Below are 18216 nucleotides of genomic sequence, written 5' to 3'. Positions count from 1 at the left end.
TGTGACCTCCAAGGCTAGTTTATAAATCTCACATAATCTGCCTTGTGCCACTGACATACTCTTGGATCCCTGCGCCAAGTCATGAAATTACCACCATACTGAGATCACCAGGCTGGAGAGGCCACATGTAGGAACAGCACTCACAGTCCTAGCTATGCCCACTCTTTGAGTCTGCCTGCTGAGATCCCAGACATCACAGAGCAGAGAACAACCATCTTGCCATGTCCTTACTGAATTCTTAACCGACCGCTTCCACGAGCATAATAAAATGGTGGTTGTTTAATGTGGCTAAGTAAAGGGTTGGTTTGTTACACAGCAATCGATAACTGGAAAAACCTCTAACATTATAATTATTCTTCTGAAATCTATTCTAAGGGGATAATTAGAGATATGGACAAGAATTATATACAAAGATGTTTAAAATAGGGTAAATGGGACACACATTGGAACAATAAGGGCTTTCTTCATCCACATAATGAAATGTGGGAATTTAAAATCAGGTTTTAGAAAACTAATAATATGGAAAAATCTTCATAACATACTTTTAAGGAGGAATTTTATTATTTTTTTAAAAGGAGAAGTTTTAAAAGAACATAGAAGTTCACTTTTGTGGGAAAAAACAAATATATATATATATATATATGCATTAAAACTGGATGAAAATATTCCAAAATTTAAATAGTGTTTACTTCTGAATTATGATATTGTGGACAATTTTTATTTTCTTCTTGATGATCTTCTGTATTTCTAAAATTCCCTAAAATTCATAAAAGTAGTAGGCAATGTGCTAATAATACATGGCAGGACCTCATTAAATCTATGTAACCTTAAAAAAAAAAAATCTTATTGAAATCATGAGTTCAAATTCCAGAAACTTCTATCTTATTGTCTTGGGAAAGATTCTAAACTCCAAGTTCATCATCTATAAAACGAAGAAAACAACATCTACTTTGAATGACTTTTATGGCCTTAAACCATATAATAACTAAACTCCTGGTATGGACCCATGTACCTGGTAGGATTTCAGTAAATGCCTACTTGAATTCAATGATAATCACTTTGTCTAACTTTCAAACACAATCAGATTGGGCATTTGAGATAAATATCTATACCTCCCATGTGAATAAAGAACATTAAGGTCTGGTCGCGGTTTTCACCACTCGTCCAAAATAAGTAGGATTTGGTGAAACTGGAAACTATTCTGCCTCTCATTGCTATGTGCTGACCTTATTGTCTATTACTACTGGTGACAGACAAGCACCAAGCTTTCCTGCTATGCCAAATGACAAATAAATACTTGGGATAAAATTAAGAGTCTAGACAGAAGTTAATTTTCCTCTCTGGATATGGAAGATAATCTGCTATTAATTGTCCCCCACCATAACCCTAAAGAAAGTCCTAGACCCAAAGCCTTCCAGTGAACTATAAAGAATGATTTGTCTTATCTTCGTGGTTTATCTTCTCCTCCCCAGTACCAAGCCACATTGCTGTGACTTTGTTAACTCAACATTTGTTAAGTAGAGCCCAAGGGTGTTAGATGGTGAACCTAGGTTCAATAAAAGACCACAGGGAAATTGAAATAGAGAAGACTATAGCAGATCCTAGAGGAAGTACACAGTACATGCCTACAGATGCCACATGGGGAGGTCAAGGCAGGGTGCAGGCAGAGAGAGTGACAGACCCTAGAGCACATGCCTTTATTAGAGACCAGAGATAGAGTGCTTTAGGTTTCCCAGACTAAGGCCAGATTGGTCAATTCAAAAGAGCAGAGTTTTGGTAAGCTCCAAGGGTGGTCTTATCTAAGGGATACAATAGGGAAAAGCCTCAAAGAGAATGTAATTCACAAGGGCTGCTGGAAAGTTGTATGAGGAGCTCACATTTGCGTGTGATCCTGTGGGCTGTTTTCTACCAGCTGTTATCTAGAACATACATCTCTGGATGGGCTAGTGACAGTTCAAGGACCTTGCAGGCTGTCTGGCCACAGGAAATAGATGCCAAGGCAGCAATATCAATGGAGTGGTTTAGCTAAATTCTCCACACACATGTACATTCCTGATAATAGCTAATAACCATAGGAGCTCACCTCTGTGGAGAACCCTTCTGTGCCAGGCACTGCTCTCAGCCGCCATGTGGATTAGCTCATGGTAACGTTATGAGGCAGGCATTCTTATCATCCCTGTTTCTCATGTGAGGAATCAGAAACACACAGGAGGTAAGTCACTTACCCTAATCAAACTCCAAAGCACATACTCTTTATCTCTCATCTCTGTACAATGATAGGATTATTCTATACAAAACTTGACATGGGAAGAAGAACATCAGACTCGATTATCCTTATCACTAGGGTGACACTTGACCCTAGAGCCTAACCCAAGTGCTGTTCATTCAGGAAGTGTTATAAATATAGAAAAAAAATAAGCACTCTTCTACCCTGACCCCTGGTTGACCCTCTACTCCCCTGTGCCACTATCTTTTGTAGGATCCAAAGGTCCTTGGGCATGTCCTATTAATCTGCATCTTCTGGGCCTGGTGCACCAACTACCCCATCTCAGGAGATTAATAAAAATTTGTTCAGCTGAATTAAAGAGGATCTACTCAAATTAGCATTCCTCCCTAATTCCTGCCTCTCAAGAGTTTCTCTTTGGAAGAAACATACACACACACATACACACAAGTTGTTGAATAAATGCAGATCCATCTAGTATGCCATGATCTGGGCCTGGAGTTAATGCATGAGGAAACCTTAAACCTGACCTTTATAATTGAGTAGAGACTGACAAATGACATCCCTCAACCCCACCTGGGCTTTGAACCAATCAGATTCCAATTGGGAATAAGATAAGAATAAGACAGATAGAATCCAAATACGGTAACCACATTTTACTGATGATAAATTATTATCATTATTATGAAGCTGACATTGGAGAAAAGTGATTTACATTTGTGAATCAATGGGCTTCATGACCCCGAATTCCACAATTAAACTTACACACTCAGTTCTAGGAAGTGCTGCACCAGGACAGGATTCCCTCTGGGAGGCGAATTCAGGCACTTTATAAGCATGTCTTCCCCTAAAGAAGAAAGAAAGAATGGAATGCTACGCCTCTTATCTCCTTCTAAGTCACCAATACAATTAAGTCACTCTCCCTCCCTCTGCTGGGGAGAGTAAGTAAGGGTGGGGAAAGACCACAGAATCCTGGCCCTCTACCTGCTAAGACTCTTGGGTGAATGAGAACCTGAAAGTCATGAGAGAAAGCTTTGGTATGACTGAGGACAGCTGACAGATTTCAGCATGGGGTTGAGCACTTAATTATTACAAATTATTTGTATTCCTATTGCTCTTCTATGTGTATAACATATATGTTTCACTAACATCAACAATTAAAAATTTTCAGTTTTAACTTTGTGCTGTGAACCCAAAAGAAAGTATTATGTAAACAGAGTCCTGTGAAAGCCCCACTCCTTATTGTGTCATACAACCCTGAAGTAGGCTGTAAGCTCTCTGAAAATACATTCTTTTACTTCACTGTACTCCCCAGAATATTCTGCATCTGGTAATTTATTTATAAATGTTTTCCCATAGTGCATACATGAAGGAAGAAATAGTAAGCAAAAAATAAAAACAGAAACAGAACTCACTGGCTCTTCAACTTCTAACTCAGGGAGGGAGAAAATACAGGCAGCTCAATGTACAAATAGGTTGTACTCCAATCATTCATTCAACATCATTGTGGGGTGCTAGGGAAAGATTTTCCCATAGAAGACCTACAGCATAGATTTTTGGATTTAGTTAAGATTCATCTGAATCTCAGAGGGAAGCCCTAACATCTCATCTCACAAAAAATACTCAAGCATTTCATTTCTGGACCTAGGATGGGGCACAAAATATAAAGAATGGAGCCAGGGGGGAGGGCTATGGGGACTGGAGAGTGTGAGAAAAAGGCAGGGCACCATGAGTCTGGAGACCAGGAGAACAGTCCAGGGTTTTTACCTCTCCTCCTTCCTCCCACCGTTGCTACTTAGGCCAACTCTCCAACCCCAAATCATGCCCTAGCTCATCACTAGAAACAGGCGGGAAGTCAGAGACAGGGGTGATGAGTTGGAGGAGACAGCTCTGCAGAGGGAAAAGAGAGGAGAAAGAGAGGGAGAGAGGAAGCAGTATAGCCTCATAAAGAAAAGGAGACTCCCTGCAGTCAGCCATGGCTGGTGAGGCCTTTCCTACATGAGGTCCAGTCGCTGAGCACACATGACTGAAGTAAACCTCTTCACACCACTTTGGATTCTAGCATGTTAGATATTTGATATCAAAACTAAAAACAAGCTGGAAAGAGTCAGGCCTTGGTTCCATGTCCATCCTCATCACTTACCACCTGGGAGACTCTGGACAAACTATTTAACCTCTGCCTGGTCCACTGCAATAATTAAGTATTACTCCATGCCACGCAGAGTTCTAAGGACTTTACATGTGTCATCCCATTTGATTCTCAAAAAAAATATTCTTAGGAAACAGAGGGCCAAGGAAGCTAAGCATCATGTACACTGATGCCACCCAAATCTCCCTTCATGGAAGGACCTGTTGCTCCAGCTGCTGGCAGAAAGCCTTCTACTCCCAGCCACTCAAGGATAACTCATCAGCAGAACTACCTTGACTAAAGTCACTCCCCTTCTCAGGATGGCCCACCTCCAACGACCAACCGGACACTAAGTAACTTGCCCAAAGGCCCAAGGACCCATGGTGGGGATACAAACCCAAACAGAATGGCACCAGTGCCTGAGCCCCTGACTGCTCACTGCACTACCTCCCACTGTTAGACATTACTACTTCATTACCCTAAGAGGCCTAGCACAAGCTATACACCTCCTCTTATCCAGGCCTTTTCAGTAGGTAGATGGTTCCAGAAGAGAACCATCCGAACTGCCTCTGAACTGCCGCACAGAATTTGAACCTAACATGGGAGAGGCATGCAGCCCTCTGTCTTTGGGGAGCAGATCTCATATTAATAGAATCCCTGCCAACTCCATCTATCTCCCCTTTTTCAAATTAATTTCGGGCATGCCAAGTCAGAGATGCAGCAACAAGTTAAGATTTCCTGAGACCCCCAGATAAAGATTAGAAGGAAAGGAACAGAAATCCACAAAGCAAACTCCTTCTTTGGCTCTGAAAACTGAGACCATTTTTAAATCTGGTGGAAGACTGTCTACCCAATCCAAGGAGCGGATGTTTAAAAGATAATTTTCGATAATACACAGGCCAACACATTTTCCAAGTTAGGATTTTCTTCCACGCTGTTGGTATCCTCAATTTGAGCAGGGAACCCAATTTCCACAATAAAGAAAGCTAAAACTGTCTGATGTTGATTTAAACAACTGGGAGTTCCTAAATACAGCACCTTGTTTTCTTTCTGCCTCTGCTGTGGGATTCATAGTCACCTCTTCTACTATTTAACAGTATTTCCTTTACAAACATGTCACACTCTCTGAATTGAACCTACTTAGCAAGCCAGAGCACCTGATCCACAGAGCATTTCCCCACTTCCCCAACCCCCAACTCCATTCCTCTCAGTTGTCAGGGTAAAGTCATTTCCAAAAACCACGAGAGGATAAATGGACACTGGTCTTGACCACACAGAAAAAAGTCGTACCTCCTCCATTTCCTAGTGTCTGACTTTCTTTAAGGGTTTCGCCTGTCTAGACCAAGTTCCATAGCGACCAAAGAGCCCCAGGTGAATCCAGCCTGGTCCCTTTCATTCCACTTTCCGGCTGTGTTGGTAATCAGGATGAGACACCACTGCAAAGCCATCTTAGATCTGCGGCTCTGTGTGAAGTAACAGTGTTCGATCGTCACGCTTTGCATTTTCAGCTCGCCTCTGATTGTCCTGCTCGTGGCAGAGATGTAGCTTTGATGCACACACTGCACTGGAGAAAAGAGGAGAAGTAGCAGAAAGGAGGGAGCAGGATTAGTAGCTCAAAAGCTTTGAAAAGCTTGACTTCACTGAAATGAAAACATGCCTTATCTACCTTCTTTAGACTTCACTGATTGTATTAATTCCAGATGAAAAGTAAGGCAGTAGGTGTCATTTTTTTTCTTGTCCACACTGGTGGAGTTTTTCTACAGGGAGCTTGTAAAGGAAAATTGTCTCTCTCCTAATGTTTCTAGGCAAAGCACTGAAGTACAATCCCACTGAAATCAAAGTGACAGCTAGAAGGCACCCCTAATCACCAGCTCTCTGAATTCTTTTAGGACTTGAATACAACTGTCAATTATCCAGTTCTCTTTGTAGACCAGACAAGTAACAATAAATGCAAGGTCTAAATCAAGCTTGCCAAAAAAAAAAAACCCAAAAAAACAAACAAACACCATCACAATCCTTTCACATCCGACAGCAGTATCCAATGCCAGACCTGAGATCCAATGGTAAACTAAGGAATTAGGAAACATCACAAAGCCACTACAAAATAAAATGTTAGTAAATGTGTTTAATGCAAAGTCACATGGCCACAATTATCACATTTTCTAAACCAAAATGAACACATATCCAATACCTGATATGACCATAAAAATTACTTCAGTGACTCTCTACTGAGTGACTAATGTGTGCTAGGCACTGTTGTCCGCATTGCAAAGTTGTGGACAAAATAGGCAGATATATAATATTCCATGATCAGAAGTGCCATGGGGAAGATGATCACCACTGTCACATCTCTTCCATCCCCTTCATAACTAAATCAGAAGAAAATGATTGTTGTGAATTATACCAAGAAATACTTAGGAATTAAGAAATTCTACCAACCCTTTGAGGGGAGGGGCTGGGGGAAGCTGAAGGGGCTCACGCACGTTACTGTCATCTCGCTTCACTGACTGAATGACGGAGCTGGTTGCCCACCCACTCTAGCCTCCTCCTTTAGTGCCAAATCACATTTAAATCATTCTAGGCTAGAGATAATCTGTGCCACTTTTAGATGTCTTATGTGGCCTTTTAGGGAATTGGATTCTATCGGGCAAGAAAGAGGCCTTCATGAAATCATCTGGGCCTGTCCATTGAACAGAGGACCAGAGAGAATAATGAAAAAATGATCTGACAAGAAGAAATGGAGTTGAGTCTCTTCTTCCACCAAGCCTTCAAGGCCAAAGTTATTTCTGTCAGGGGAAATGAGAAAAGAATCACATGACTTACAAGCCCTGGCAGGGAGATCTTACAGGATGAAATGTGATTATTCAATATGGTTTTCAGGCAACTAGAAGGAAGCAGTAAGCAGGTATCTATGCTTTTGTTACCTTGACACTTCGTGCTGCTTGTCTGAATTTTCCTTTCAATGCCCCCCCTTTCCTGTTGGCTGCTATGGCTTGTAATCAAAGTAGAAGCAGGGTTAGCAGGGTGGAATATGTGTCACTTGGATCGTTTATTACTGGGAGAATAGAGAGGAAAGGAAAACTGATTTTTTTTTCTCTCTCTGTAAATGCATTTCCTAAGCATCTTCAACCCACTCTGACAGTCTTATCTATCATCAATGTCTAGTTCTAAATCTCTGCATCCAAGGGCATTTTGTAGATGCCACACTAGTACTTAAAACTCAGCAGGGCCAGAAGTTGGCTCATGGTCTTCCCCATGCCCTGCAGACTGCTCCTCTTCATGTACCCTGTATCTCAGTGAAGGGCACCACCATCATGTCCAAAGTCACCCACCACTCAAGAAAACTACAACACAAACATGTAGTCACTTATAACAACACTTGAGAACCATAAGAAGACACTGCTGAAAGAAATTTAAAAGACAAAAATAAATGGAAAGACATTCCATGTCCATGGACTGAAAGACTTAATATTGTTAAGATGTCCGTACTACCCAAAGTGATCTACAGATTCAATGTAATTCCTATCAACAGGCAGCCATAAAAAGGTGAGAAAGAGACTAAATTAGAGGCCACATTATCAGAAAAGAACAATCAAAAAAAAAAATTAAAAGGATAGGAGACTTGATTGAATGAGAGGAAATAATCAGGAGTGAAAAATGGCCCCTAACCTGACATGTGAGCCTCTCTAGCCCTTTTCTCCTGATGTGTGACTTTGGGAAGGGGTCAGCTGTTGAAAGAGATTAAGGGAGTACATCTCCATATCTACTTCCTTGCCCCACCCTCAGTTAAAACCATTCTCCTTAGCCATGCTATTTTTGCTTTCATTTTAAATGACTTTGATTTTTTTCTGTTATCTTCTGAGCTGTCACCAACTCTGCCTGATGAAAAATGTAATAATTAATTCTCTGTTCCTAGTTATTTATAAATATATTGAAAAATGCAATCCTCAGAATTGATGTGTTCAACATAAGCTTCCTTTCTCTCCACTTTTTAAACTGAAACCAATGCCCCATCTCTAACCACCAAATGAGCTGTTAAATGTTCAAGGCTGCACCTGTTCCACATAATGGGGAAAATGTCATAAAATGCCTTAAGAGAAATTGTACATTTCAGAATAATATGGAATATGGAGAACTATGGGGAATAAAGTCCTCCCACCTCAAGGGGAGAAGACATATAAGACTGCATTGTGCTTCCAGTAGACAACTTAGCAGGACCTGCACAAATGATTTTGTATTAACAACAAAGAGCTCCCCAAGTATTTCCCTCATTCCGTTGAGCAATATGCCACAAAGCAGCTCTGACCAGGAGAAAAAAGGAAGAATCTATAAGCCGGGGACACTTGAATCTCTGCTTTCACGTAGTTTATTCCTTGTAAGGGACCTCTGCTGCTTTGGCTCTAGGTGTGGGCACTCATCCTTTACAAGCAAATACAACTGTGAAGCGTTTTCCTCTGTGTATAGTTAGATAATGAATTCTTCCTATTGTAAAGTGACCTCAAGAGCCTAAGACCTCATTTCATTTCAATTTGTGCCAATGAAACGCTTGACAAATTGCTCTTTTTAGAGTCATGTATAACTCTGAGGTTTATTCCTAAGCATTGTTGCTCTTCTGACAAGGACAAATCAGGCTGTAGGATTTGTTCCCTACCCTTTGCAGTGCCAGTGATTATGGAACCAGCTGAGTGGGATCAGCATTGAATATTTTTCTGTGATTCATTCACTTTGAGTACAATTAGTACAAAAATCACAAAGTCCTGGATAGGCTAAAACCACCAAATAGAGATCAAAGCTTACTTTTAAAAAAGTAAGCATGCAAAGATGCATACACATGAAGAGTACTGTTTCAAGAGTATTCTTGAAATGTTAGCCATTCCTTATTCTCTAATACAAATAATTTCACATTTCTAGTCAGACCTATTGTTCTATGAGAGACATAAACAGAACAATGTTTCTGCTGGTGCTCTTGGCAAACACTGACGCTCTCCTGCTGGAATTCTGTCATCTCTTTTTTGAACACAGGTGACAAACCAAATTTGCACATTGTTGATCTAAAACCCAAGTCTTTAACCTGAGCATAATGAAATCACATTAGGAGACATGCCTGTCCAAACACTACAGTAACTGTGCCAGGGCTGCTCGGAATAGCTGCCATTCACTCATCTCTCCTCGGGCTGAAATTATTTGAGCTTCACCTGTTCCCATCTCAAATTATCCTATAATTGCCTTTTCATATTATAGGGTTATACCAAAAGTAGCAACTGCACCAACTGGCACCCAGACATCAGGGACATGGAATTGGCTCTTCCTTTTTCCTCATCTCCTATGCTCTGATCAGTGTTCACAGAATTATCCAAGGAAAGAAAAGTTTGCCTTAAATCTAGACATGTGCCAAAGGAATCATCTAGCACATTCTTCAATAAGAAGTGCTCCTCAAAGACACAAAGCTTTACTTTTAAAAACTGCCAAGTTATTGGTTGTTTAGAAAACATACCAGCATAATTTGCTTCTTACTCTCCAAGGGAGAACACCAAAATTACAAATGGATCATCATGCATTATTTTTAATATTTCCATCTAAATTATTTGAAAATTAAAAGCTACTTCCAAACTTCCCAACATTGACTTGGAAAAAAACCCTCATGCATTATCCTAAGGTGTGTCTGTCTCCAAATTTAAAAATAGTAACGCCTACTTTGTTTTCTTCATAAAAGACTGTTTAAGAATTAAATTGTGCTGGTTGGAGAATGGGTTAAATAGGTGATGGGGATTTAGGTATGCACTTGTGATGAGCTCCGGGTGTTGCATGGAAGAGTTGAATCACTATATTGTACACCTAAAACTAAGATTACACTATATGTTAATTAATTGGAATTTAAATAAAAACTTTTTTAAAAAGAATCGAATTGTGAACACCTTTCCAAATAGGAAAAATGCTTTAAAATCTTATTTAAAAATGATCTCTGTTGTTGTATGTTTACTAAGTATAGTCTTTTAAATTGATGGTTGCAGTTTTCAGAGAGCCAGGAAATGACAGGAACAACAAGCATGGGATCAACAATCCTCAACCTTGACACCTTCGAGTCCCATGACCTGCAGCAAACATTTGACCTCTCTGAACTTGAATTTCCTCATCTTTAAACATGGGAATAACTGGATTTAATTTCCAACAGTATGGTGGGACAGATACTATGAACAGCCCTCCCACTGATAAAATAAAAAAATACTGAATAATATATATTAAAAACCAAAAAATCTTTTAAATTTCATCACTGACCTGGCAAGCAAATAAGGACTCTTCAGAGCAGGAAAAAAGAAGTGAAAGCTGGAATTGAGAAAGGTGAATAGAACACTGAGGAAGATTTTTACCCTGAGGCCATCAAATTAACCTTATGATCTTAAGCCTTGGTTATGAAAGAAGAAAACAGTCCTAGAGCTACCTAGAGCTGTTTAATGGAAGACACCTGAGTAAGTTGGACTCCATAGGCCTATTTAAGAGTAAAATAGAAATAAACATTCCTTTCAGAAGGGGACAGAAAGGGAATTTAACATTCTCAACCTGGACATTGGTTTCCTCCATTATTTCATTATTACCATCAGCAGCTGCACATGCTTCTCACCTGAGTTCTAACACTACCTTTGTGATCCAAAAAACATCAACCTAATTACTTAATTTCCTACCTAAGTAGTGTCATTAAACATCCATCAGAAACAAACACAAGTTCTATTTGGAGAGATGTGCATTTCTCTCAGACTACAAAAATCCCATCAAATAATTTTCTGAGGAATAAAAGCTCACAATCCATGGAATAATATCACAAAACACACAAAGAAACAAGAACTACAAGAAATCAGACCTATAAAGATCTTACACACTAAAATTATCAAGTTTGGATTATAAAATAAGGATATTTAACAAATTTCAAGATATAAAAGAAAATATATGAGAAGAAAGTAAATATAAAATAAATGAAGCAATTTTGAAAAAATAAAACTTTGAGAATGAAAATTCAAATTCATCAAATTTTAAAATCAATGCATGAAATCAATGACAAATTAGACATAGTTGAAGAGAGAATCTGCAAACTAGAAGACAGATTTAAAGATATTCACAATGAAGCACAAATAGACAAAATAATACCAAAAGTAAAACAGAGGCTAAAAATCACAGAGGACAGAATGAAAAGGTCTACCATATTCTAATAAGATATCCAGCAAGAGGGGGGTGGAGCAAGATGGCAGAGGAGTAGGAGACCTGGATTTCGTCTCCTCTCAGGAATTCAGCTGGATAGGGATCAAACCATTCTGAACACCTACAAACTCAACAGGAGATCGAAGAAAAGAATAGCAACAACTCTCTGAACAGAAAAGCGACCACTTTCTGGAAGGTAGGACGTGCGGAGAAGTGAATCCGAGGCGATATTCGGGAGGATAGACGGCGGGGGAGGGGCCTCCGTCAGCCGCTTCTGGCAAGTGATAGAGCCGCGGAGCACAAAATCGGAACTTTTAGAAGTCGGCTCCGCTGAGGGACGTCACTCCGGTGGCTAAGCGGGGGGTGGAACCCTCGTGGGACAGTGTGGTCTCAGGACCCTCGGGGTCACAGAAAGACTGGGGGTGCCTGAGTGCGGCAGAGCTCCCAGGTATCAGAGCAGGGAAGCCGGCTGCAGAGATGGAGCCCAGGCACAGGCTCTCAGCTCGGGGTTGCCATAAACCGTGATCTGCGGCACAGTCAGGCCACTGCTCCTCCAGCAGGGACCCAACAAGCGGCAGATCTGGGGAGACTCCCCTTCCTCCCCCGGGAGGAGCGGCACGGGAGCGCACCGCAGGGATCGGCTGGGTTTGGAGACTCCACCCGGGGTCAGGTGCCAGAGATAGAAACGCGCAGTCACAGGCCGGGTGAGCACGGAGTGAGGCCGGAGACCAGGGAGACAGGAATGACTGACTGCTTTTCTCTGGGGGCGCACTGAGGTGCGGGGCCCCGAGTTCTCGGCTCCTCTGGGGTGGAGATTGGGAGGCCGCCATTTTCACTTTCGGCCTCCAAAGCTGTACGGAAAGCTTGCAGGGAACAAAAGCTCGGGAGAGCAAACCTGAGCAGATTACTTAGCCCGGATCCGGCAAGGGCGGGGCAATTCCGCCTCAGGCAAAGACATTTGGAAACCACGGCAACAGGCCCCTCCCCCAGAAGATCAGCAAGAACAGCCAGCCAAGACCAAGTTTCCTGATCAATGAGAATGGCAGAACTCCAGCGTTAGGGGAATACTGCACATAGAATTCATGGCTTTTTTACCATGATTCTTTTGTCTTTCAAAGTTAATTTTTTTTTTAACTGTCTTTTTTTCTTTTTTTTTTTGAATTTTTTTTTCCCTTTTTCAACCAACATCTTATCAATCCCTTTTTTAAAAAACATTTTTATTTTTCATTTTAGAGTCATATTCTATCCCTTCATAGTAGTTACCCGTATTTTTGGCATATATATATAAGTTGTTCTCTCTTTAAAATTTTGAGATAATTTCTTCTAACAGATCAAAATATACCCTAAATCTCTAGTGTATGTTTTTTTTTTCTACTCCCCTGCCTGATCACATTCTCTCCCTTTTTTTCTTTTTTTTTTTTAAATCCTCTTCTTTCTTTTTTCAAACAACTTCTTATCAATTCCTTTTATAAAATTTTTTATAATTTCCATCTTTACAGTCATATTCCATCCGTTCATCATATCAACCCTTATTTTTGTACATATATAAGTTTTTCTTTCTTTAAAATTTTGGGAGGCACTTTCTTCTAACAGACCAAAATACACCCAAAATCTAGTGTGTGGCACTGATCTATATACCAGCCTGAGCATATTTGATCACATTCCGTTTTTTTGTTTTGTTTTGTTTTATTCTGTTTTTGTTTGTTTGTATCTTTATCTTTATCTTTTTCTTTTTTTTTTTTTTCTTTTTCTTTTTTCTCTCTTTCCCTTTCTTTTCCCACTGCTTCAGGTGTTTTCTGATTTGTTTAGAGTATATTTTCTGGGGATGTTGTTACCCTGGTAGCATTTTGTTCTCTCATTCATCTATTCTCCTCTGCACAAAATGACAAGATGGAAAAAATCACCTCAACAAAAAGAACAAGAGGTAGTACCGACTGCCAGGGACCTACTCAATACGGACATTAGTACGATGTCAGATCTAGAGTTCAGAATCCTGACTTTAAAGATACTAGCTGGGCTTGAAAAAAGCATGGAAGTTATTAGAGAAACCCTTTCTGGAGAAGTAAAAGAACTAAAATCTAACCAAGTAGAATTCAAAAAGGCTATTAATGAGCTGCAATCAAAAATGGGAGCACGAACTGCTAGGATAAATGAGGCAGAAGAAAGAATCAGTGAGATAGAAGACCAAATGATGGAAAATAAAGGAGCTGAAAAAAGAGAGATAAACAACTACTGGATCACAAGGGCAGAATTCGAGAGATAAGCGATACCATAAGACGAAACAACATTAGAATAATTGGGATCCCAGAAGAAGAAAGAGAGAGAGGGGCAGAAGGTATATTGGAGCAAATTATAGCAGAGAACTTCCCTAATTTGGGGAGGGAAACAGGCATCAAAATCCAGGAAGCACATAGAACCCCTCTCAAAATCAATAAAAATAGGTCAACACCCCGACATCTAATAGTAAAACTTATGAGTCTCAGAGACAAAGAGAAAATCCTGAAAGCAGCTTGGGAGAAGAGATCTGTAACCTACAATGGTAGAGATCTGTAACCTACAATGGTAGAAACATCTATCCACAGAGACCTGGCAGGCCAGAAAGGACTGGCAGGATATATTCAGAGCACTAAATAAGAAAAATATGCAGCCAAGAATACTATATCCAGCTAGGCTGTCATTGAAAATTGAAGGAGAGATAAAAAGCTTCCAGGACAAACAAAAACTAAAGGAATTTGCAAACACAAAACCAGCCCTACAAGAAATATTGAAAGGGGTCCTCTAAGCAAAGAGAGAGACTAAAAGCAACATAGACCAGAGAGGAACACAGACAATATACAGTAACAGTCACCTTACAGGCAATACAATGGCACTAAATTCCTATCTGTCAATAGTTACCCTGAATGTAAATGGGCTAAATGCCCCAATCAAAAGACACAGGCTATCAGATTGGATTAAAAAACAAGACCCATCCATATGCTGTCTGCAAGAGACTCATTTTAGAACCAAAGACACCCCCAGATTGAAAGTGAGGGGGTGGAAAACCATTTACCATGCTAATGAACACCAAAAGAAAGCTGGGGTGGCAATCCTTATATCAGACAAATTAGATTTTAAACAAAGACTATAATAAGAGAGGAGGAAGGACACTATATCCTACTTAAAGGGTCTATCCAACAAGAAGATCTAACAATTGTAAATATCTATGCCCCTAACACGGGAGCAGCCAATTATATAAGGCAATTAATAACAAAAGCAAAGAAACACATCAACAACAATACAATAATAGTGGGGGACTTTAACACCCCCTCACTGAAATGGACAGATCATCTAAGCAAAAGATCAACAAGGAAATAAAGACTTTCAGTGACACACTGGACAAAATGGACTTCACAGACATATTGAGAACATTCCATCCCAAAGCAATGGAATACACATTCTTCTCTAGTGCCCATGGAACATTCTCCAGAATCGATTACATCCTAGGTCATAAATCAGGTCTCAACTGGTACCAAAAGACTGGGATCATTCCCTGCCTATTTTCAGACCACAATGCTTTGAAACTAGAACTCAATCACAAGAGGAAAATTGGAAAGAACTCAAATACATGGAGGCTAAAGAGCATCCTACTAAAGAATGAATGGATCAACCAGGAAATTAAAGGAGAATTAAAAAAATTCATGGAAACCAATGAAAATGAAAACACAACTATTCAAAATCTTTGGGATGCAGCAAAGGCAGTCCTAAGAGGAAAGTATATAGCAATACAAGCCTTTCTCAAGAAACAAGAAAGGTCTCAAGTACACAACCTAACCCTACACCTAAAGGAGCTGGAGAAAGAACAGCAAATAAAGCCTAAACCCAGCAGGAGAAGAGAAATAATAAAGATCAGAGCAGAAATCAATGAAATAGAAACCAAAAGAACAGTAGAACAGATCAACGAAACTAGGAGCTGGTTCGTTGAAAGAATTAACAAGATTGATAAACCCCTGGCCAGACTTATCAAAAAGAAAAGAGAAATGACCCAAATCAACAAAATCATGAATGAAAGAGGAGAGATCACAACCAACACCAAAGAAATACAAACAATTATAAGAACATATTATGAGCAACTCTATGCCAGCAAATTCGATAACCTGGAAGAAATGGATGGTTTCCTAGAGATGTATCAACTACCAAAACTGAACCAGGAAGAAATAGAAAACTGGAACAGACCTATAACCACTAAGGAAATTGAAGCAGTCATCAAAAATCTCCCAACAAACAAAAGCCCAGGGCCAGATGGCTTCCCAGGGGAATTCTACCAAACATTTCAAGAAGAATTAATACCTATTCTTCTGAAACTGTTCCAAAAAATAGAAATGGAAGGAAAACTTCCAAACTCGTTTTATGAGGCCAGCATTACCTTGATCCCAAACCAGACAAAGACCACATCAAAAAGGAGAATTACAGACCAATATCCCTGATGAACATGGATGCAAAAATTCTCACCAAAATACTAGCCAATAGGATCCAACAGTACATTAAAAGGATTATTCAGCACGTCCAAGTGGGATTTATCCCTGGGCTGCAAGGTTGGTTCAACATCCGCAAAGCAATCAACGTGATACAATACATTAACAAAAGAAAGAACAAGAATCATGTGATCCTCTCCATAGATGCAGAAAAAGTATTTGACAAAGTACAGCATCCTTTCTTGATCAAAACACTTCAGAGTATAGGCATAGAGGGTACATATCTCAATATCATAAAAGCCATCTATGAAAAACCTACAGCGAATATCATTCTCAATGTGGAAAACCTGAGAGCTTTCCCCCTAAGGTCAGGAACGCGGCAGGGATGTCCACTATCACCACTGCTATTCAACATAGTATTAGAAGTCCTAGCCACAGCAATCAGACAACAAAAAGAAATCAAAGGCATCCGAATCGGCAAAGAAGTCAAACTCTCACTCTTTGCAGATGACATGATACTTTATGTGGAAAATCCAAAAGACTCCACCCCAAAACTGCTAGAATTCATACAGGAATTCAGTCAAGTGGCAGGATATAAAATCAATGCACAGAAATCAGTGGCATTCCTATACACCAACAACAAGACAGAAGAAAGAGAAATTAAGACGTCGATCCCATTTACAATTGCACCCAAAACCATAAGATACCTAGGAATAAATCTAACCAAAGAGGCAAAGGATCTGTACTCAGAAAACTATAAAATACTCATGAAAGAAATTGAGGAAGACACAAAAAATAGAAAAACGTTCCATGCTCATGGATTGGAAGAACAAATATTGTGAAGATGTCAATGCTACCTAGAGCAATCTACATATTCAATGCAATCCCCATCAAAATACCTCCACTTTTTTCAAAGAAATGGAACAAATAATCCTAAAATTTGTATGGAACCAGAAAAGTCCCCAAATAGCCAGAGGAATGTTGAAAAAGAAAAGCAAAGCTGGCGACATCACAATTCCGACTTCCAGCTCTATTACAAAGCTGTCATCATCAAGACAGTATGGTACTGGCACAAAAACAGGCACATAGATCAAGGGAACAGAATAGAGAGCCCAGAAATGGACCGTCAACTCTATGGTCAACTAATCTTTGACAAAGCAGGAAAGAATGTCCAATGGAGAAAAGACAGTCTCTTCAACAAATGGTGTTGGGAAAATTGGACAGCCCCATGCAGAAGAATGAAACTGGAACATTTCCTTACACCACACACAAAAATAGACTCCAAATGGTTGAAAGACCTCAATGTGAGACAGGAGTCCATCCAAATCCTAAAGGAGAACACAGGCAGCAACCTCTTCAACCTCAGCTGCAGCAACTTCTTCCTAGAAACATCGCCAAAGGCAAGGGAAGCAAGGGCAAAAATGAACTCTTGGGACCTCATCAAGATAAAAAGCTTTTGCAAAGCAAAGGAAACAGTCACAAAACCAAAAGCCAACCAACAGAATGGGAGAAGATATTTGCAAATGACATATCAGATAAAGGGCTAGTATCCAAAATCTATAAAGAACTCATCACACTCAACACCCAAAGAACAAATAATCCAATCAAGAAATGGGCAGAAGACATGAACAGACATTTTTCCAAAGAAGACATCCAAATGGCCAACAGACCCATGAAAAAGTGCTCAATATCACTCGGCATCAGGGAAATCCAAATCAAAACCTCAATGAGATACCACCCCACACCAGTCAGAATGGCTAAAATTAACAAGTCAGGAAACGACAGATGTTGGCAGGGATGCGGAGAAAGGGGACCCCTCCTACACTGTTGGTGGGAATGCAAGCTGGTGCAGCCACTCTGGAAAACAGTATGGAGGTTCCTCAAAAAGTTGAAAATAGAGCTACCCTATGATCCAGCAATTGCACTACTGAGTATTTACCCCAAAGATACAAAAGTAGGGATCCGAAAGGGTACGTGCACCCCGATGTTTATAACAGCAATGTCCACAATAGCCAAACTGTGGAAAGAGCCAAGATGTCCATCGACAGATGAATGGATAAAGAAGATGTAGTATATATATACAATGAAATATTATGCAGCCATCAAAAGGAATGAGATCTTGCCATTTGCAACGACGTGGATGGAACTGGAGGGTATTATGCTGAGCAAAATAAGTCAATCAGAGAAAGACATGTATCATAAGACCTCACTGATATGAGGAA

This window comes from Halichoerus grypus, chromosome 2, assembly GCF_964656455.1.
Source record: "Halichoerus grypus chromosome 2, mHalGry1.hap1.1, whole genome shotgun sequence".
NCBI lineage: Eukaryota > Metazoa > Chordata > Mammalia > Carnivora > Phocidae > Halichoerus > Halichoerus grypus.
Note: the sequence above shows the minus strand (reverse complement) of the source record.